Below are 22,619 nucleotides of genomic sequence, written 5' to 3'. Positions count from 1 at the left end.
TAAATTAGGATTCACTTGGAAATCACCTGTAAATACCCTTTGGTTGCCAACAAAGAAACATGTGGTAGAAGTGTGTTAATCTGTCAAGTCTAAAGAATGCCAAATTTTTAGTGAGAATAAACTCTAAAGTGAAATCATCAAATAGAAGTGTTGTGCAATGTTAGGTCTAGGTCACACAGAGATCCATTCATTCACACTCACCCTTTGTGTATATTGAAAGGGGTAATACATGGGCCTAATCCTTTAAGATGCTGAGTACCCACAACTCCAGTATTAGAGATATTGAACTTGATTCTGATCTCACTTTGCCCTGGTTTAACTACAATGGGTGTAAATCAGCATAGCATCAAAGTCAATGGAGCTCCACTGGGTACGCCGTACAGGCTCTGAATTGATTCAAGAGGGCCTGAGAGGCCAATTATGTTAAGTGGCTGCACCTGGAGGGAGAACCAGGCTTAACTGATCATGATGCCCAGCTGGGCAGGAACAGGCTGGCTGGCATAAAGAGAGGAAGTTTGTAGCTGCAAGGAGATATACTACAGTTATTCTCTGAGACTAGATAGTGAGGTAGAAGTTCTGGTATCCTAATCTAGTGAGAGAAGGCAGGTAAGTAGCTTGGGGAGGCATAAAGCAGCATCTGGGTAGAGCAGGCTCTGGTGGAGATCCTGGGAAGGAAGTGGACCTCCTTGGGGGAGCCCTGAGCGGCATTTACATAAGGATGGGATAAGGTCAAGCCCAAAGAGTGTAGAATGGGGTTATGTTTATACTCTGATTTTTGGGGGGATTCCAAGGGAGAGTCCTGAGAATCCTGGGGCTGAGGAAAGGATGAATCTAGGGAAGAAGGCCTCCAAGAGTCTGCATAATAAGGAGACAAGGGTAACTGCAACAAGGAGTGGTAGTGAGCAGAGGTTAGCTGATGCTGCTCATTCCCTGAGCTAGAACCTGGTGGTTGGAGGGCCCGGGTTCTCCCACCTGCCAGTGGAGAACATGGCATGGCATGAATAAGGCAATAAGGGTGTTGGAAAGGCCTGAGGCAAGGGTGTGAGGACCATGGGGCCCAGAGTTGGGGATGAAAGCCTTCTTGGAGGACTCTTGTATTAATTAAGATGGAATAAATGGGCCTAAAAAATCAAAGTGGCCATGTCATGCTAACAAATGTCCAATGTTAAACAGTTGTAAAGAGCTGGGGTATGGTATACAGACCTCAGCCTGCTTAGTACCATGGCAAACACATTACTAAACAGCCTTTAATCTTTTATTAAACGTACAGAAAAGGAAAACAGTGAAAGCATTACTTAATACCTTACAGTTTAACAACATCCCTTGTTCTTTCCCTTTAGCTGGAGAGAGTTTATAGAAGGGGGGGAAAACACCCTTGTTTAATAGGCTCTTAGATGGTATTAAAGATGGTTATAACTGCCCTTTTGAGGGGAAGTTAATTGAGATGGGCTGGAGCTGTTGTGGTTGTTAAAGTCTATCCGGTTTCCTTTAAGACAAAATGAGATGAAACTCCCATGAAGGGGGCAGAAAAGATCAGGAAAGATAGAAAATACAGCTCTTTCTCGGGTGTTGAGATTACAAGTGAGAGTCACTGCTTGAAAAACACAAGCCCAGCACATGGTTTTATCAGCCACTCCAAGAACTGGCAAACTTGTGCCAGTATCAGGCTATTTAAGGCATTGGTTTTAGCTGCCTGTTCCTTGTCACAGGCTTACAGCAGTGTTCCAGAATATACTGTCTTGGCCAGCTACACCAGACTCTGATTAGATAAAAGATAAAAGGAGAACAATAAGAAAAAGAAGATATAAGATAGTGAAGGAAAAGCTTGCATAAGGGGGCACTTTGTGGGGGGAGGGGAGGAAGTATCATATCCCAGGTGGTGGTTGGGATTCAGCTGGAGCTTGTAGAAGTGGCAATGTCATCTCAGTCCATATCTCTGGCCTGGTCTGGTCAGGATATTACTCAGGATAACTAAGGCCTGGGCTCCCAGGAGATGGTGGGGATGGCAGCCATGATGGTGAAGCTCACTCCAGGAGCCAATTTGTCTCCTCAAAGCCTCTTCCTTTAAGGAACGTAAAAGGGAGTGATGGGTGGAATAGCCTATCCCCTCACTATTTTGTCCACCAATTAAGCCTAATTTCTGACATACCAATTTTGAGTTCATTGGTTTCTGATCCACCACTCCTTCTATTTACGAGGCATGATCCTTGTGTTTGATCACAGTCCTTGCGTTATATCAGTGAGTCTTTTTGTTTGACTGATTCAGTCATTCTGTCTTTTGTGTCTTTCCTCATCAACATTTGTTATAGGTAATTCTGAAACTTCATGAACTTTTACTCACTTCCTACACCTAAATGTACAATTAGGCTAAATTTGTAGGCCCAGTTACCACAACTGGACATTGGACTGTTTTTTATGTTGAATTTTGTTACTCCAGGAAGGGTGGACTAAATTGTGACCTGGTCAGAGGGCTGAGTTACAAGAAGAGAGCCCATTGGAGTGATGGTTCATGGGAAGTACCAGATAGGAGGAGAGCTGCTATGCCCCTGGCCAGCCACAAGGAGGCACTGTCTTGGTGAGTAAACACCTTCACATGCTGATTTACAGCAGTTAGGGATATCAACCAATAGACTCCTGTTTAACAGTGGGGTGAGTTCAGAATCCGTGCCAATGTTCCTAGATTTCTTTAGAGTAGGATACATGATTCTCAAATGTCATAATGGTCCTTTCCTTCTTAAAAAGTCTTCCCCAATGGGTCACACATGCTATTGAGGCTCAGCTCTGTATTGGGGACGTGTGGAAACCACTCTGCCCCAGGCAAGCTCTGAAAGGAATTCTGGCCTAGGGAGATATAATTCATCCTAAAGCTCTCTGGAATGCAGGTAGAACATTCCTGCTGCTACACACTTTTTGGATTGAAGCATCTTGCCTCAGAGTGCTGGGCTAATTCTTTGGCTAGTGGGGCTGTGGTCTGGTCTCCTCTTTGCCCCACTGGGGTTCTCATACACTACAGGGAGCACTGGGAAGGGGCAGTATGCTTCTGTACTCCAGGGAGCACAAGAACTGCAACTATGCCAAGAGGATGGGCCTCCTTGCAAACTTCTAGAGCAGCCATGCATAATTTTGCTCCAAAGAAGTACCTCCATTCAGCTGACATCTAGGCTGCTCCCTAGACTAATTGCTTATGTTGTGGTGTACTGTGCATGGTCTAGTGGTCTAAATCTAGGATTGGAGTCTAGAAACCTCCTATGTTCTAAAACCAGCTCATACACTTGTTCCTTCTGCTGCCATAGGCAGGCACTTAAGACAGTTTTTTAATTTGGTTCCCTAACGTTAGCATAAAAATAGGCAGCCTGGCTTTCAGTGGTGCTGAGCACTTACAGCTCCCCTAGACTTCCTCTGATCTACACTATGTACAAAATGTGTGCATGTTTTTAATATTGGGTGATGTGGCTCCAGTTTTAAACATGGGTAATAGTGGAGACCAAACAAAACCATTTGCACAGCCCATTCAGGGAGAATGACTTCCACCAGGGCTGAGTCAACTTTTCAAAATTGTTTAGTCAGTTCCCCAAAGATGGCAGGAAGGAGGGTCCGCTTCCTTTGCACTGGTCCCCGGAGTGAGGGTGAGGGTATACTGCATCCCATAAAGGGCTGTAGCAGTGGACGTGCTCCCATAGTGTGCTGGGAAGCCCCGGGAGTTATTCAGAATAGCTCCCGATGGGAAGTGCAATTCTGGACAGCCAACAACATTGCTACGCCTTAAAGCCACAAGGCAGCCCTTTGTGATTACAAGCACAATCTAGCAATGCACTTAAGCATGTGGTTAACTTTAACCATGTGAGCAATCCCACCAAGTCAAATTTTCAGCAAGGGTCTGTGCTTGTTCTTATTTTTATTGAATGGAACTGCTTATGTGCTTGAAATGATTTGCTGTATCAGCACCTATGTCAGTAAAATGTTTCAGAACACTTCTGAGGTTATCAAAAGAGCTAGAATTGATGATTCAACATACCGATTGAAAAAAGCAAACTACAGCGTAGGGGCCAAATCTTCAGCGGGTGTAAACGTCAGACCTGCAGTGTGTTCAAAGAGTATTTCAGCGTACACTAGTGGAGATCTGGCCCTCCTTTTCAGCTACATTCCTCCTTGATGTTGCATTGGATCAGATTGTCTCCTGGCATAACTGTATTGACCTCAGTGGTGTCACTCCAGCAGAGAATTAGGTCCATTGTATCTAAAATACCAGCTTCAGTAACTACTCAAAAGGGGCATTTTCCAGTATTATACATGAACTGTTTGAAATCTGGACAAATGTTAAGTATTAAAGTACTTTCAGTTATTGGGGAATGAATGTTTTATGTTTCCTTCATTCCAATCATCTTAAATAAGAAAAATATTAGTTTTCAGTTGCCAAATAGCGGTATCTGGTATCTGTTAGATTATGATTAACAATAACCATTGACAGCTAGCTCCTCAGGGCAAGCCAGCTCTTCTCATATTATCTAGCTGATAACTCAGACAAGATTTAATAAAAAAAAAATAGAGCTATACAAAATTTACCTTAGCTACCAAGCAAGTCTTCATAGTTTCACATTTGTTTGGGTAGAGAGAGAGCACTGAATTCAGGAAGTGTCACTTGACCACAAATAGGTGCAAACCTAGCATTAACAGGCAACCCTATTTTGGTTGATGGTAGATCCATGCAGAGCTTCCTTGCTTGGCTTACTCTTGCCAAAAGCAGGGGTAATCTGCACAGTGGCAGGGAGGGTAAAGGTATCACTGGTAGATCCAAGGATACACACACAAAAATGTGTGGCCTGTGCATCTCAACTGGAACGCTCCTATGGCATTCTGGGTGCAACCCAGACCGGTGAGGGGCTGTGTCATCCCTGCCCTGCAAACTATGGTGCCTTACAATGCTTTGCTTCTGTAGCTCCCACCTAGGCCCTCAAAAACAGCCTGCCAGCATGCAGGTCACACCCTGACAGTGTATAGCTGCAGCCTGCCAGTCACACAGCAGTCTCACTCTGGCTTCCACTAGCCTTGGTTACCACTTGCAGGGTGACCCAAACACACTCCAAGTCCCAGATTTTCCCCCAAAACGTGTGTTCTGTACTCTCCAGTCCTTTCCTGGACAATCCAGATATACTATAGCCATTGCCCTTCTAAGGGGATCAATATACAATTTGCTACCCTAAATGGAGTTACCAACATAGGTCACAACACTGGATTAGTTTTGATTAAAGAATAAAAAAAATTAATTTAACTATAAGGAGATATACTTGTACTCACTTAAAACCCAAGGCATTAAAATCAGAAATGGTTACAAGAGAAATAAAGAAACAACTCTTTCTAGTAGCTAGAAATTAACAAACTAGACTTGGTTCACAGTGAAATCCCTTACCACGTGTTCCCAATAACAATGCTGACCAAATTCTCAGGCCAGGATCTGCTCCCTAAGCCTGTTTCTTTTGTCATCTTTAGGTGAAAGAGAGATGGATAGGGAGAGATCAATTGTGGTGTTTTTGCCCCTCACTTTTATAGTGCAGTCACCATTTGATTTATTTTCCTGAGTGTTACCACAAGAGTTCATTCCTGATGTGAGGACGGAGACAAGGACTCTGTGGTGAAAGAGGTTTCATGCTGTTTGCTGAAATGCAGATTTGCCTTGTCTCCCTTTTGCTGTCTCAAGGACCTTGTTCACTACTAATATGTAAATTGAGGTAAAACGCATTCTTTTGATTAAGATAGACATGCTTGATTAGGGATATGTGCGTTTGAACATGTGATACCAACATCATTCAGGGAAATTCATAACTTTACATATAATGTTGCTGCATACTACATTTCATCATGATACTGAGTTTTCAAATGATACTTCACAAGGCATATTTTATGCAAAGTTTTATTACAATGGTGTATAGCGTGTGAATCCAGGAGTGCATTTGATCACAGCCCCCAAATGGAGCCTCTTGCAGAATGGCTTCTGCAGGTTTGAGGACAGGAAGCCAGAACTAAGGTGTGAGACTTCTTCCTTTACTCTCCTCTTCTTTCTTGATTTTCTGGCATGCACCTACGTGCATTGGCCAGTGAGGATTTGACCCATAATGGAGGCACAAGGAGACCATTTGCATTCTATTGTGTCCATAATGTCTCATGGTGCTAACTATTCTCCTTAGAGACAGACAAGTCCATTATATTTAAATAAATTAAGAACCATTCCAAAGCCTTGCTGAAAACTTGAATCAAAGCCAAACCTCCAAATCTGAGAAGGTTCAACTATTTGGATAGATCTATTTTAATGCATTTGCATCAAAATAAGTAAATAAAACAGTCTTTTTTAAAAAAATGTGCATTTCCTTGTTTTTGGCCATGAGTGGACTAATTATTACGGACTCTCATTTTTTAATAAAAACAAAGATCCAGAAGAGTAAATGGCAATCTTGGTCTCTTAAAAATTAATTTGATTTTGGACATTAAAGGGGTCCTAACTGACCCCCCTCCTTTTCCTGCTTGTTAACAGGTAGGAGTCCCATCCTCTGCTCAGGAAGTGCTGTACAGCATCCTCATCAGGAGTCAGGACCTGTTGTTGCAGCAACAGCATCACTGGGGCAATATGGTTGAGGGTACCAATTCATGAGCCAGTCTTAGCAGCACTTGGTACAGGACCCAAGAGGGAGGAGAAGGTGAGTATATGCCACTTATATGCTCCCTGATCCTGGACTTATGGTGGATTTACATTGATGTAAATGACTGTAGAGTTTGTCCCAATGTCATAGAAAAGTAAGCTGATCCCCTCAGTTATTTGGTGAATCCCATCTGTAATTGGAAAAATTGCACAATATGGACCTATTCCAAAGCCCACTGAAGAACCCTACTGAAGCAAATGGAAATACCTCACCTGACTTCAGCTGGCTTAAGTTAGATGGGGTGGGATCTGAGTTACTACAAAGAATTCTTTCCTGGGTGTCTGGCTGGTGAGCCTTACCCACATGCACAGGATTTAGCTGATCGCTATATTTGGGGTCAGGAAGGAATTTTCCTCCAGGGCAGATTGGCAGAGGCCTTGGGGTTTTTTCGCCTTCCTCTGCAGCGTGGGGCATGGGTCACTTGCTGGAGGATTCTCTGCACCTTGAAGTCTTTAGACCACGATTTGAGGACTTCAATAGCTCAGACATAGGTTAGGGGTTTGATACAGGAGTGGGTGAGTGAGATTCTGTGGCCTGCGTTGTGCAGGAAGTCAGACTAGATCATCATAATGGTTCCTTCTGACCTTAAAGTCTATGGTTCTATAATTGCTGTGCATTGAGCTGAAAGGGATAATGTATATTAACACTACCCACCTGAAACAAGACATGCCAAATTTTAAGATTTCAAGTGCTTGGAATAAATAGCCATACTCAAGAGAATCCAAATCTTTTTCTGGGTCAATTACAAGATGATATTCTTTGTGCTGCACATTCTTCAAGAACATTGAAGAGATTATCTGCTAGTGTGTAGCTGGGAATTGTTCTGATTGATCAGTACTGCCCGTTTGGCTCTATGAGCTGAAATCTTGGCAGGGAAGTTAAGGAGACAATGTAAAAGAGCAATGAGACTGTACGATGAAAAGCAAGGGGGCTCCATATCAGGCTTACTTAAAAAAGTGTATCTATTGCTTGGCTTGCAGTATTAAGTAAAGTTGTATTTTCCAAAGAAGATCTGACTGTTTTTGAAGGAGGTGGCTGGGATGGGTCCTAGGGTCACAGAAGATAACTAGGAAACTGCTGGACAAGGTTGGGCTTTTTATTAAGGTGCATGAGGCAAAGCAAAAGTATATGATGAACTGAGCTAAGGTCATATATATTCAGCGCACATTGACTGTGCTTCAGCAAGAGGTGCGGGGGATGAGTTAAATGACCTCTTGAGGTTCCTTCCAGCCCTGTATTTCCATGATGAAGTGCACAATAAATTGTAAGCCTTGTTTGTCTTCATTTGTTCCATCCTTTTATTTGTTATCCTCTTCTTGTGTCAAGTCTATAATTCAATGACAAATTTTGGGGGCAGGAACCTTGCTGTCTTCGTGTTCTGTAAAGTGCCTTACATGTTTTGGGGGGCCATAAATAACAATTCCTGTACATGCCCACATATTGTATTGTAATTATATTTGGACTGGAATCATTTCCTGAAAGGTGACGGGAGCCTTTTGCTTAGTATCTTCAGGTAGTTTTGAAACAGAACAATACAGAACAATAGCTCTTTATATTTTTATAAAGTTCTACACTCGATTCTCTTAGAACGAACATGCTAATATTTTGATCCATTTAATATGACTGAGGAAATAGAGCGATTTCGGCAATCTCAAATTGTTGAGGTTCCAAACAGTTTGGGCTAGATTGGGCAATCCTTATTCAGAAGTTGTCCCATTGACACCATGAGAGTCCTGATGTAAGCAAATGACTACCCATGAGAGTAAACGTTACACAGTGTGGTCCGTGGTGACAGAGGCCTGAACATTCAGGCACTCAAGCCTAAAATTGCATATATTTTGTGCCTTCATGATAAGAGCATGAAAATCCCTGATGCACATATACATTCACTAGTTCATGTACAATTTTGATTTGCATATGTGTATTGGAACTGTGTGCCTCAATCAGCCAAATGCAAAAGTGCATAGGTATGGATGTGGAATTGGTTAAAAAAATTATTCAGAAACTTCTGATGAAAAATGACTCTTTGGTCAAAAATGTGTTTTCCCAGGAAATGTCTATTTTAGCAAAATGTTTTTTGAGGGGAAAACTTGAAATATTTTCAAACATTGTAGTTTTTTTTTTTCAAGGAAATTATTTTGTTTTATCAGTTTTTGGGGAGAAAAAGAAAAACCATTTCCCAACCAACTCTACAAATCTATGGAAATTTACCTCTAATTTTCCTCTAAAGGGCCCACGTTCTGCCAGCCTGACTCTGAATAGCACATTGACCCAAGAGTAGTCCTGCTGAAATCTTTGAGGGCCTGTCTACATTAGCAAAAGTGGGGTTTACTGGATTAATAGTAGGAATAATGGTGGTTGTAATTACATCCATGCATATTTAATATTTTTCTAAGATAGATATGTTCTAACTCTTGACTTGATGGCTGCAATTTAGTGTCTTGTTTTATTATGTTGAAACCAACAGAACTGTTTGAAGAATAAGGCACAATTCAGCATGATTGAAAGAGGAAGGATTGTGCTCTAAGGAATTGTGTTGATTAAACAAAAAAAATTCAGAAGAATTGCATGTCATTTTTGTCTTTATTCTAGTTTCAGAAAAAATAGCATTAAATCAGACCAGACTTTATTTGGCTCCAATAGTAGTTCTTAGAGTTTTGGGGGGGAGAAGGGGGACAGGAAGAGGAGAAACTAATTTTAAGTATTTTTCAACTGATTGCAACATGAGACCATGTTAGGAATTAGATTTTTATAATGGAATAAGGATTTAGATATCTTTAGGATTTATTCTAGCCTTGTGAACAAAGCTGCTAACCAGGAATAAAATTATTTGGCAAATTTCAACTTTTTTTTCAGAACACACAGTTGAGAAGTTCAGGAGACTTTGATTTCATGATGTTTGAATTCTACCCATTAACATCTCTCTACTGTTATGTCATGCTAGAATTGCACTATGAATATAGTCTAAATATATCAGTCCTCTACCTCTCCATTGTGAAAACTGACCATTTATTCCTACCTTTTGTTTCCTATCTTTTAGCCAGTTACTGATCCATGAGAGGATCTTCCTTCTTATCTCATGACTGCTTAATTTTCTTATAGGCCTTTTGTGAGGGATCTTGTCAAAGTCTTTCTGAAAATCCAAGTACACTATATTGACTATTTACCCTTATTCACATGCTTGCTGACATCCTCAAGGCATTCTAATAGGTTGGTGCAGCATGACTTCCCTTTACAAAAAACGTGTCCCCCCAACAAATTGTCTCAATTCCTTCTTCAAAATAAGGATTAAATGATGCATAGAGCTTGTACTACCCTTCTGAACAGAGGTGAATTTCTCTCTTCTCATAGTGGCTTAACATCATATCCTCCCAGTCCTCTGGAAATATATTAGCCCTTTACCCTTTTTTCATCCTAACTGCACATTGTCCTGGAGCGTCATGCTTAAAGCATGCATACAACATGCCCATTTATGTTTTAACCAAAGATCTGGAGGTAGGCCAAAATTGATATAAGTAACTTGCCTCATTTCTTAGTGGGCATAACTGGGAATGTGAATGGAAAGTTAAGTTGTAAATAGGGGCTTGACAAACAATATGCTGGAGTCAGGATTTCCTTGCAACACCCTGATGCTAGGGACTCCAGACAAAATTAACCTGGAATGCAAAGATCAGCCTGAACAGGGCTGGCCTTACCATGAGGCGAACTGAGGTGGCCATCTCAAGTGCCAGACTGTGGGGGGTCACCATTAGGACCCAGAGTGTAGAAAATTGTGTCTGCTGCTGGTACATACGTATTCTCTCTGCTCTAGATGCACAGAGATGGTGGAGTACTGTGCTGGAGGAAGGAGGGCACAAGAGACATGGCAGGCAGGAGAAAAGGTGAGAGGGAATAACAGAAAGCAGCAGGAGCTGCAGGGAGAGAAAGAAGGAGGAGCCTCTTATGTACCTCTCTAGCACCCCCAGGAGCCTGGACTGATTAACACCAGCTTCTCAGGGAGCTTTCTGTTTCCTGCTGCTTTCCTGAACCCACTTGAGGAGAACAGGTAGTCAAATGAAGTAGTACGAGCCAGTTAGGCTGTTAAGACGCTGATATCTTCCCTCACTCAGGCCCTGCTACCAGCCTGCTTATTTGTCCCTTTCAATTGAGTGTTGAGAGCCACTATAGCTGGCACAGAACAGCAGTCATGAGTGAAAGAAGAAAACGCCCCTCTGGGGCAGCATTCAGAAAAAGAAAGCAAGCAAAGGAAGCGTTCCTATCTAAGCAGGAGGAGCTCTCCTGAGATATATAGACACAAATGTTCACGGTGAGCCTTCCGGCCCCAGTGAGGATGCGAGTGGTGAGGAGATGCCTGATCTTTCAGTCAGAGTGCAGGTGACCTGGCAGCTACTGCAGCTTCCATATCTCATCTCAAATGGATGTAACCATGCACATTCCTGAAGAAAAGTGTAGATCAGAGAAGAGTGTGGTTTAAGCACAAGAAACAGCTGCTGCTTAGTTTAGTTCCTTAAGTCTAGATGATCCGGGACTGCGGACCCACTTGAGCAGTAGCCTGAGGGACTTCCTTGTACTGCATGGGCCACAGCAAGTGAAAAACTTCATGTTCCCCAAAGACAATGAAAATAGACGTTTCCATCCAACACATTACTGGCATGAAATCCCCAATGGTGACAAAGTGGAGAGGCCGTGGCTTATGTACTCAAAAACCCAGAATGCTGCATACTGTTTTTGTTGCAAATTCTTCCAGTCTAATGTTCCAGCCACATTGGGTTCTACAGGAACCAAGGACTGGAAAAATCTGTCTAGAAATCTGGCATGCTATGAGAAGGCAGCAAATCACCAGAGAGCATCCCATAGGTGGAAAGAGCTTGAGATGAGACTAAAGTTAAAGGCCACCATAGATGATCAGCATCAAGAGAAGATTGCATCACAGTCTCTTTACTGGCAAAATGTTCTGAAAAGGCACATTGCCATTGTGAGAATGCTTGCTACCCCAAACCTAGCACTGCGTGGCACTTCAGATCAGCTGTGCCAAAAAATGGAGTTTGATGCTGTACTCCAGGAGCATCTAAGAGTCACCACCCAGGGAATGTACACACACCACTACGTTGGAAAAACAATTCAAAATGAGATCATACAGTTACTGGCAACAAAAGTCAAACAGAAGATTGTGGCAGATCTGAAGTCAGCAAGATATTACTCTGTTATTCTGGACTGCACACCTGACATCAGCCATATGGAACAAATGACTTTAAACCCTCAAGCTTTATTTGTCCCATGCGGTTCTCATTCATTGAACTTGGTGGCCAGTGATGCAGCACCAGCTTCTAGTGAGGCTGTTGAATTTTTTATTATAATTCAAAGCATCTATGTATTTTTCTCTCCATCAACTCATCGATGGCAAATTTTGAAGCAACATCTGGGAACATCCTCCCTGACACTGAAACCACTGAGTGCCACACAATGGGAAAGTCGAGTGGAGGCATTAAAGTCTATCAAACACCAATTTGGGAAGATAGATGATGACATAGTTGCCATTATGGGGGATAATGCTATGACAGGAACTGTTCGTGGGAGAACAGTGGCAGAGGGAAATGGGATCATACATACATAACTTCAAATTTCTGTGTGGCTTAGTGTTGTGGCAGGACATACTGTTTGAAATAAATGTTGTAAGCAAGAGACTCCAAGGTGTTGACCTTGATATATCTGGAGCAATGGAACAACTGGACAAAGCAAAGTCATACCTACAGCCTTACCAGTCAGATGAGGGATTTCAAAACGTTCTGAAGAGTGCACAGAAGCTGGCAGAGGAACTTCACACTGAAGCTATTTTGTCACCCATTCAAGAATACGAGAGTGACTGAAGAAGACATTTTGATTACGAGGCACAGGATAATCCCATAAGAGACCCCAAACAACAATTCAAAGTTGAATTCTTTAACCAGGTGCTAGATTGTACAATACAGTCAGTTGAACGTTCCATGCAGCTCAAGGAATACAGCAATATATTTGGGATGTTGTATGATATTCAAAAACCTCCTCACTGTACCCGAAGAAGACCTACACCATCAATGAAGGGCACTAGAAACAGTGTTGACACATGATGCGAGTGATTTAGATGATGAACTGAAAGCCCTTTCAAGACACATTTCAGCAGGATCAACTCCAAAGGCGGTTCTGGAATATATGTGCACAAATAAGATGACCACCCTCTTTCCAAATGCTTTTGTTGCTCTGCGCATACTTCTGACACTTTCTGTAACAGTTGCCAGTGGAGAATGCAGCTTCTCCAAGCTGAAGTTAATAAAAACACATCTACGCTCCACAATGACACAGAAGAGGTTGGTTGGCCTTGCAACCATCTCAATAGTGCATGAGCTGGCCCAGACTGTGGACCTTCAGCAGAAAGCAGTTCAAATCTTTGCAACCAAGAAGGCATGGAAAGCACCACTTTGATTATTCAAACAGATAAAAATGCCAGTGTTTACTATGCAGACAAGAAAAGTTACATTTGCGGTTCAGGCATTTGAAAGTTAAGTGTTACTTAAAATTTTTGAACAAGGCATTTTAAGTTAGTTTTCCTTTATTGGGGTAAAGCAGAGCAGTACCATGAGAGGAGTAGAACAGGAAGAAGGCAGAATTGAGACCTTTCAAAGTTTTGGCCCAAGCGAGGGGGCATTGGGGCATCATTTGAGCACCCCGCCTCAGGTGCCAAAATGTTGTGGGCCGGCCCTGAGCCTGAATCAACATGAACTGCACATGGACAGAGCATGCAATGTGTAAATGTATATAAAGGAAGAAGTGGTCTGTGTAACTTTGGATGTATGGTACGCTCTATATCCACCCGCTACACTTGAGTCTGATCAACTCTTGGCTGTGTATGCCAATTATAGGAACCTGAGTGACGAAATCCAGAGTCAAACGAGTGTTTTGGATCCCAGAGAACTGGATGGACTGTTCTCCCAGAACTGGACAAGGTGTTTTGGATAAGCCAAGTGGAAAAGGTCTCAGAGGGAATCCCAACGTTGGTTATCTTATTTCCTTCCATATTCCTCTTTTGGGGATAAATCTAATTCAAACTGTGTCAAATTATTATGTAAATACAGTATCTCCATTTACTCAAGATAAAACCACTTTTTGGGGGGCTTTCTAATATTCTCTTGCAATTGTGTGAAAGATATTAGCTGCATTTTGTAAAATCAAGGTATCATATTTAAATCCTCTTTATGTCCATTTTTCTCTTCTGTGTTAGTAAGTGTAACATGGAATATTATAAATGATGGTCCCTGGTATAAGACATACTCATGTGGTGTAGTGATCTGTCTTCCCTCTGATGGTGGATAGGCCACCTAGAGATCGATAAGCTTGCTATGGGCTTGGCTAAGCAGCATTGCCAGCCCCAAATGTTCAAAAATCTTGAGATTGGCTTTAAAATCATGAGATTATGTAAAAAATAGATTTGGTGTTCTTTTTATTTGCCTTTTTCTTTTTGAGCCTTTAGGGTGCACTGGGGTCAGATTGTGAAGCTTTCTCCAGAGCCATGAGGGCTAGAAACTTACTTTTTCTTTAAGAATGAAGGCTGGAATCATCCTATAGTCACTTGACTCCAGGAGCTGGGGCTTTAAGGAAAACAATTATTATCATGAGACTCGTGACAAAATCGTAAGAGTTAGCAACACTGGCTAAGTGTGTGTGGGGGTGTGGGGGGCAGAGTCTTCTAGCTGAAGCAGTAGAAGCTCATGCATTAAGATCCAGAAGTCCCAGGTTTCATCTCCATGGCCAACATAGTCATAGTCCAATATTGTTCCCTTGTGCTCCACCTGTTGTCTTTTGTTGTATACTTAAATTGTAGGTTCTTTGAGGCAGGGACCATCTTTTTTTTTCTGTTTGTACAGCACCTAGCACAATAGGGGTCCTGAAAGAAAGACTGGGGCTCTTAAGTACTATGGCAATATAAATAATTCCCTTATTGTCTTCAATAGCTTAACAATTTGAAATATAAAATATGTCATCTGCATAAATGGAAATTTTGTTTCAGAATTTCTAAATTTTTATTCTTTCTGGTAGTGGTGGTAAGTAGTTCTGTTGAAATGGTGGAGACCTGTGCAAGAGCATCCTTGGCACATTTCTCTTTTTAGTGTAAAAGTTTTAAACTATAGCCACTAATTGTGAACTCTAGGGATGTCATAGGGTGAAGTTCAACCCTGTGCAGGCCTATGCTTTAAGTGGGACTTCACCAGTGAATTATTTTGTGTGGGGCCTTCTGCACAAGAGTGAAATTCAACTAGAATGTTTTAATCAATGAAAAATGATGTTTTGACTGAAGTGAAAATTTGTGTAGAAAATTTCATGAGGAAAAACAAATGGAAGATTTTCACAGAAATGTCTTCAATAAAATAAAGAAAATGTTCAATCTGAGGGGTTTTTTGTTTTCCTACTTTCACTGCCATCTCCCCTCATTTCTAATAGAAAAATGGTGTAAAAAGAGAGAGAACTGAAGGCAGTAAAAGATGTGGGAAACTGAAATTGAAAATTACTATATTTGGGTTGAATTGTTCAATTTTTCAGTCAAACCAAAAATAAAAAAATTCTACGAAATTTCAAGTGAAACTTTAGCTGGAAAATAGTTAACATCTTTCCACCAGCTCTATGAATGAGTGATGTGTTTGTGAAATCTTGTCCCCACTGAAGTTAATTGCAAAGCTCCCATTGATTTAACTGAAGCCAGGATTTCACCCATGTCCTTCACATAGTAAACTTACCAATAAATATTACAATAAAATGTGTATTCATTTAAAATGGACAAAATGGAAAATAAACCAATTTATATTTCTACCCAAAGAATTACCATGTACATTGACTGGCCTTGCTTTAGTTTTTCCGTTCTTAGTATAAAATAAAATCTCCATCAGAGAGCACTATGTGCATTTCCTTTGTAACAGGGTCCATCTGAACACAAAATGGCAGCTGTTTATGGAGAAGGCAACTCTCAGTGGAGGAACTTTCTCCATTTAAAGATGGGGAAAGCAGGTACTCGTAATGGATAATAAGCAGCAGATTTAACATTAATGTTGTAGGTGCACACACCAAAATGTAAATATTAGCCGTTATGTTTCTAAAGCAATGTCTGTGTCTTTGCTTTTATTTTGCAAAATTTCCAGTTTTTTACGCTATGTTCCTGGCCAAAAAATAAACAACCTTTAACATAGCTAGCTAATGTTATTAGTGAACTAATAGTTGACTAGTGGTTATACTCCCCCTCTCCCCCCCCATCCTTAAGTGCTTTCACATTTGAAACAGTCACACTGTGTCTAATTTGACCACTTTGCAAAATCACTTTTCCCGACTTTCTCTGATGAAGTCAGTAGGTTGTAAGACCACCATGATTGTTTCTGCCAAGAAATCAGCATTGAACAGGCATTGAATGTTTCGCAGTCTATAGCCTGGAGTAACTATTAGTTCTAATTGTTGAATGGTTGAACGCTTTGAAGGACAAACGTATGTCCTAAGGCTGTGGCGCTGATGAATGCAAGGGTTTCTTTCACTTGTCATTAGTAATTGAGGGTAAATTAATATTTACTAAGCAGAGTTTCACAGAAAAGGGTGAGCATGAGAAATCTAAGAAAAAGAATGCCACGGGAGGAAATGTGGGAACTTTATAATACTTTGAACTCAGTTGACAGCAATTAAGACAGCTAGTAGAAACATGAAATAAGAATGATTAATTTATTACTCTTTCCCACAAATTTTTAATCTGATCCTTTTCTGTCCCTTAAAACATATAAAATGTAAACACTCTTGATGCATCTTTATGTAATGGGCCTAAACCCTACTAGTCTTAATCACGTGTATAGCACCGCTTATGTTCAGCAGATGGAATTTATCCCAATACAGTATGTCCATATAGTATGCAGAGATCAATCTAATTAAATAAATGTGTGTGTATATATACACACACGTGTTCATTCACACTTGTTTGTTTCCTTAAAACCTCATAAAACTCCTGAGTGATCCATAAATAGATTATCATACTCTCCCAGTGGTTGAACTCAATGGGCCTCGTCAAGGAATAAGGTTAATAGTGAACTTGAGTAAGCATATCACAATCTTACCTATACTGTAAAGCAGATTTTTTTTTTGTTTCTTTAGTTACATGACCGTGAATGAGTGCACAGAAATAAGCATATGGATCTAAAACAATGGTGATAAAAATAAGATACTATTTGGATCAATGTTTTTGTTGTTGTTTTTTAACTTTTTGCTATATAGACAGATTTTTTTTTTTTTTTAATGACACATGAATAAGGAATGAAATTAAGTGGTTTGCCAGGGAAGTGCATGAAATCTCTTCTGGAGTAAATTGCTGTATACTATGTAAATATGTATTTTAGATGTAAGTAATTATTTACACTTTTTTTATATTTTTCACGTGGATTGTTCAGTTCCCAGACATTGAAAACCACAGTGAATTCTAGAAATCCATTTAGGGCATATAGTATTTTCTAAGGTGTTTATATAATATATTTTTATTTAAAACTTCATTTAGGGTCAGACTTTCTAAAACAGTCTCTGTGTTAATCCAATGTGCACTTTGTATGTATGTAACTGTGCATTTCTGTAAGGAAACGTGGTCTTTTACATGTGCAAAAGTATGTAATTTCCTTGTTTTGTGGGTGCAGATTTTTAGGCTCCTTTATTTAGTTGTCCTTCATTGAATAATTTATTTGAATACTACTTTGCAATATTCAGTTGCCTCTATACCTGGAGGAATACTGTTTGTTAAATAACTATTGGGGAAATAATGGAAATTGAGTGAATAATGCTGTCTAGTATATAACCAACTCTAGAAATCATTAGCATGATGGACTGCAATGGCTGAAACCTGTGTAAGTTACTTTTTCAATTAAAGTGTATGATATTCATGCCTGAAGAAGAACTCTGTGTAGCTCAAAAGTTTTTCTTTCACCAGCAGAAGTTAGTCCAATAAAAGATATTACCTCACCCAAGACCGGCTCTAACTTTTTTGCTGCCCTAAGCAAAAAAAAAAAAAAGCGCGCCCTCCATAGCGCTGCCATAACACACACCCTTAGCACCGCGACGTCACCCCCCCCACCCCGCGGAGCGCCACGCAGCTGAACCCCCCAGCCGAACCCCCCAACCCCCCGCGGCGCGCCGCCGAACGCCGTGCCGCCGAACCTCCCCGCAGAGCACTGCCAAACACACACACACCCCCGCGGAGTGCCAAGCACCATGCTGCCGAACCCCCCCGCCGCCACACACACCTCTTGTCGAGTGCCACACCACCAAACACCCGAGCCGCACTGCCGAACACACACCCCCTGTGGAGCGCCCTGCTGCGCCGCCACCCCCACACCCGCAGAACGCCCCGCCGTGCCCCGCCGCGCCCCCCCCCCCCGCGGAATGCCGCTGCCGAATCCCGCCCCCCATGCGCCCAGCCGATGAAACAAAAACAACCCACCCCACCCCCAGTGCCACCCAACCAACCCCCCCCAAAAACCCCTGAGCGCCCCCCCCGCCACCCCAAGATTGGCCACCCCTTACCAGGTGCCGCCCCAAGCATGTGCTTGGTCGGCTGGTGCCTGGAGCCAGCCCTGACCTCACCCAACTTGTCTCTCTAATATCCTGGGATCAACACAGTTACAATAACATTACAAACTATTTTACAAACAATTTCAGTCACACATACAATACGGGCCAACTACTTCGACAGTTGTTAGTAAAATCCTACACATTTATGTAGTAGTGAAGATGGGTGAATTTCACTCATGTGTAGGAGTAACTCCTAAGAGCTTAACCCTGTTAACAGGAACTGAAGGCACTTTGCAAGATCAGGCCTTGGGCTTTCGGCTTTTAACTTGGAGACTAAATCATACATGAGACTTTGAATAGGCCCTCTGGAGAGTGAAAATCCCTGTGCCTCATTTAAATTTTGCTGAGGCCCTATTTTAAAGGCTACTGTGGGTTTTTTGTTTGTTTTGGGGTTTTTTTTGTAGTGAACAGGGCTGTGCTAGCCCACCGCACAGCGGTGACCTTCATCTCTATCCAGTACATCTAAGAACGCTGGACTGATCTCTGATTTTGCATACAAAAAAGCAAGTTTTGGGGTAACAACAGCGCATGTTTGCATCCACAACACAAGCCTACCTCAGGAAGTGTATCAAAGGCAGCATCAGAGCTTGGACAGACTTTTTTCTTGAATCAGACCCAAAGGTCTTAAATAGATTAAAATCCTTTAAAAATTCTCTATACCCCAGAATCGTGGGACTGGCTGAGCTCATAGGAAGGGTGTAAAGGTCACCAAGTTACCTATGTATTTTCCCAATCCTGAGGATGTTGGGTGCCATCAAGCCTGCAGCATAAAACAGCACAGCCTACAGGCTGTTCTATGTTAAGCCAACTGTTATTGGCCCTTAGGGGTTGTTCTGGCATCTGGCAATCAATCAGTTGCATTGGCATCAATCCCATACCCAATTTTCCCTAGAGGTATAGAGTAGAAACTAATATAGTGGCCTTACATAACTGAAAGATTCCCTCCCCATCCCCCTGCCCCCAGGAAGGAGGAATTCTCCACTGGCAGTTAAACTGGATTTAAGGCTGCTTCATGCCATGAGAGCAGCACAAACATCCTTAACAGACCTTTAAAGCCATATATTAAATGTAATTATATGCACATGTCTGATTTTCTGTTTCAAAGTTCTTTGAAATGATGGCATGAAACAAGCCATTTTTGATGCAGATTGTATTTCAGAGTTGAAAAGAATTTATTTTCTATAAAACTAGAATTCTTGAATTCTGTAATATTGACACTTCTAGATTTATAGATAAGACTGCTGTGTGACTTTCCATCATTATATTGATTTGTGTTCTGCACTGCTAGTCAGCTCAAATAAAACACATTTAAAGGTGGCATTCTAGAGCTCTCCGTGTAAACAAATCGTAAGGAAGTGATCAGCTCGCATTAATTTTTACTGTAGTACATCATTCCTAACTGAAGGTACTTCTGAGGATTACACACACACCCCTTGTTAAACCCATGTGATAGCTATGTTCTCTTTTATAATATAAGTGTTACATGGCAAGCAGTGAAAACTACACTGTGTTCCCTTTCCCTTTTGATAAACTTACGTAATCCATGCCTATAGCATTGGTGAGTCATGCTTTCTCACCAATTAAAAAGTCACATTTGATTGTCAGCTTGGTGTGGAACTTTCTGTTTCCAACAACTGATCTCCTCCTACCCCCTTCCAAACTTCTCCCTCTAAAAGTGGAAATCCTTCCAAGTGCTTAATTCATTTAGTTCAACATTAAATTGGGCAGAAAAGCAAAGACGTGTGCACTCTTGACAATGCCTGCCCCATTTCAAGGAAGGCAGAATGTCTGTCTTGATGCATCAGTGGATCAACTTCCCATTAATACCACTAATAAGAATGTCATTAGAAATACAGTGGAATGTTCTTATTTGCAGCAGAGTATTGTTACAAATCTGTAGCCTGATCTATAGATTATGTATTGATTACTTAAGAATTCCCACTTATCACTTTGAGGGTTGACAGGTTCTTGTCCCAAGATCAGGCTCAATATGATTCAAATTATTATATAGTTAGGAATCCTGATGTGCACAGTCGCAACACTCACACTATAGGTAGGGCCCTACCAAATTCACGGTCCATTTTGGTCAATTTCATGGTCATAGGATTTTAAAAATCGTAAATTTCATGATTTCAGCTACAGTAACTCCTCACTTAACGTCTTCCCATTTAACGTTGTTTCAAAGTTACGTCGCCGCTCGATTAGGGAACATGATCATTTAAAGTTGTGCAATGCTCCCTTATAATGTCATTTGGCTGCCTGCTCTGTCGACTGCTTGTAAGATTCGGTGGAAGAGCAGCGACTTTACAAGGGAGCATTGCACAAGTTCCTCTTCTCCGCCTCCTCCCCGTCCCTCCCAGCATTTCTCCCACTGCCAAACAGCTGTTTGGTGGCGCTTAGGACTTTCTGGGAGGGTGGGGGAGGAGCAGGGAAGTGCTGCAACAGCTGTTTGGCGGTGCTTAGGACTTTCGGGAGGAGGAGGAGTGGGGGTGGGAAGAGGTGGAGCGGGGACGGGAAGAGGCAGGCCTGGAGCATCCCCCGGCAAAGTCGGCGCCTGTTCTTCTCCAGGGAAGCTGCCGCTGCTGCTGCTGCAAAGGTGCTTCCTAGTGTCCTTGCCTGCAATTGTATATAATGCCTTTTGTCTGCCCCCCCAAAATTTCCTTGGAACCTAACCTCCCACATTTACATTAAATCTTATGGGAAAATTGGATTCGTTTAACATCATTTCACTTAAAGTTGTATTTTTCAGGAACATAACTATAACGTTAAGTGAGGAGTTACTGTATTTAAATCTGAAATTTCACTGTGTTGTAATTGTAGGGGTCCTGATCCAAAAAGGAGTACGGGGGGGAGGGGGCTCAAGGTTATTGTAGGGGAGGTTTGCGGTACTGCTACCCTTACTTCTGCACAGTTGCTGGCAGTGGTGCTGCCTTCAGAGCTGAGCAGCTGGAGAGCGGTGGTTGCTGGCCAAGAGCCCAGCTCTGAAGGCAGAGCTGCTGCCAGCAGCAACGCAGAAGTAAGGATGGCCTGGTATGGTATTGTCACCCTTACTTCTGTATTGCTGCCCACGGAGCTGGGCCATCAGTCAGCAACTGCCACTCTCCAGCCACCCAGTCTGAAGGTAGCAGCGCAGAAGTAAGGGTGGCATGATATGGTATTGCTACCCTTACTTCTGCACTGCTGCTGGCAGGGCGCTGCCTTCAGAGCTGGGCGCATGGCCAACAACCGCTGCACTCCGGCTGCCCAGCCCTGAAGTCAGCACAGAAGTAAGGGTGGCAATACCGTGACCCCCTTAAAATAGCCTTGTGACCTCCCTGCAACTCCCTTTTGGGTCAGGACCCCCAATTTGAGAAACGCTGGTCTCCCCCATGAAATCTGGATAGTAAAAGCACACAATAGACCAGGGTAAAAGCACATAGGGTAAAAGCACACAAAAGACCAGATTTTACAGGGGAGACCAGATTTCATGGTCCATGATGCCTTTTACATGGCCATGAATTTGGTAGGGCCCTAACTATAGGAACTCCTCTAACCCCTTAAACACACTATTTTCCGCTCCCCAATTTCTGTGGTTTTCTGTTGGGCCGTATATCTATTAAAAGTTCATTTGTTCAAAGTTCATAGGCCTCAAGCCTTATGCTAACTTGCAGAAGCTAATGTTTTACAGGATACAGGCCGGTAGGTTTCTTGCATTTATTGCTGAATATAATAAAAGCAGAATATAATGCAAAGGTAAGCTAGACCAATGGGCTACAAATACAGTGGAATCTTCTTATGTGCAACAGGGTATTGTTACATTCCATTTCTTTTAAACAAACTCATGATTTTCTGGTTTGTGTTTAGCAGCCAGCAAGATGTGTCCATTTGGCAGAACTTACCACTTTCTGAAAGATGTGGTCAAGATTCTGAAAAAAAAAAACTATTGATTCCAGATGTAGTCTTACACCAGCACTTCCATGCACTTAAGTTTCCATTTTCTGTCTCTACTCTATTACAAGGGAAAAAATGTGAGTTAGTACAAATTTTGCTATTAGAAGCTATTTTTCTTTGAAAACTATCATTGGTATAGGGAAATTGTATAGGAAACTATACAGACACACATTTTTTCCTAAATTAGGCAAGTTAAAGTTTTAATAGTTTGCCTGAGTACATGTGTAAATATGTTAATATCTCTAGCAAGGATCAATTGTCTCCAAATTCAAGGTTAAGGTGTCACTAGAGTTTCCAGACAGTAAAGGCACCAGCTTTTTGTGAGATGTGTTCCAAAACAAAACAGAAACAATTTTCATTGGTAAAGGATTTCAATAAACTTTT

General features: G+C 41.7%; 1 long non-coding RNA gene across 1 annotated transcript in view; it reads left to right on the top strand.

The window, feature by feature from the left end:
• Positions 1–507: 507 nt before the first annotated feature.
• The window catches only part of LOC135984145 (uncharacterized), a 34,390-nt gene continuing 12,278 nt past the window's right edge, over positions 508–22,619 (top strand). The window contains exons 1-3 of the long non-coding RNA XR_010602052.1: positions 508–606; positions 2,438–2,575; positions 6,527–6,689. This is a non-coding gene — a long non-coding RNA (uncharacterized LOC135984145). The remainder of the gene's footprint in view (positions 607–2,437; positions 2,576–6,526; positions 6,690–22,619) is intronic.

Source organism: Chrysemys picta, chromosome 5 (assembly GCF_011386835.1).
Source record: "Chrysemys picta bellii isolate R12L10 chromosome 5, ASM1138683v2, whole genome shotgun sequence".
Taxonomy (NCBI): Eukaryota; Metazoa; Chordata; order Testudines; family Emydidae; genus Chrysemys; species Chrysemys picta.
This window is presented reverse-complemented; position numbering and strand designations above follow the sequence as displayed.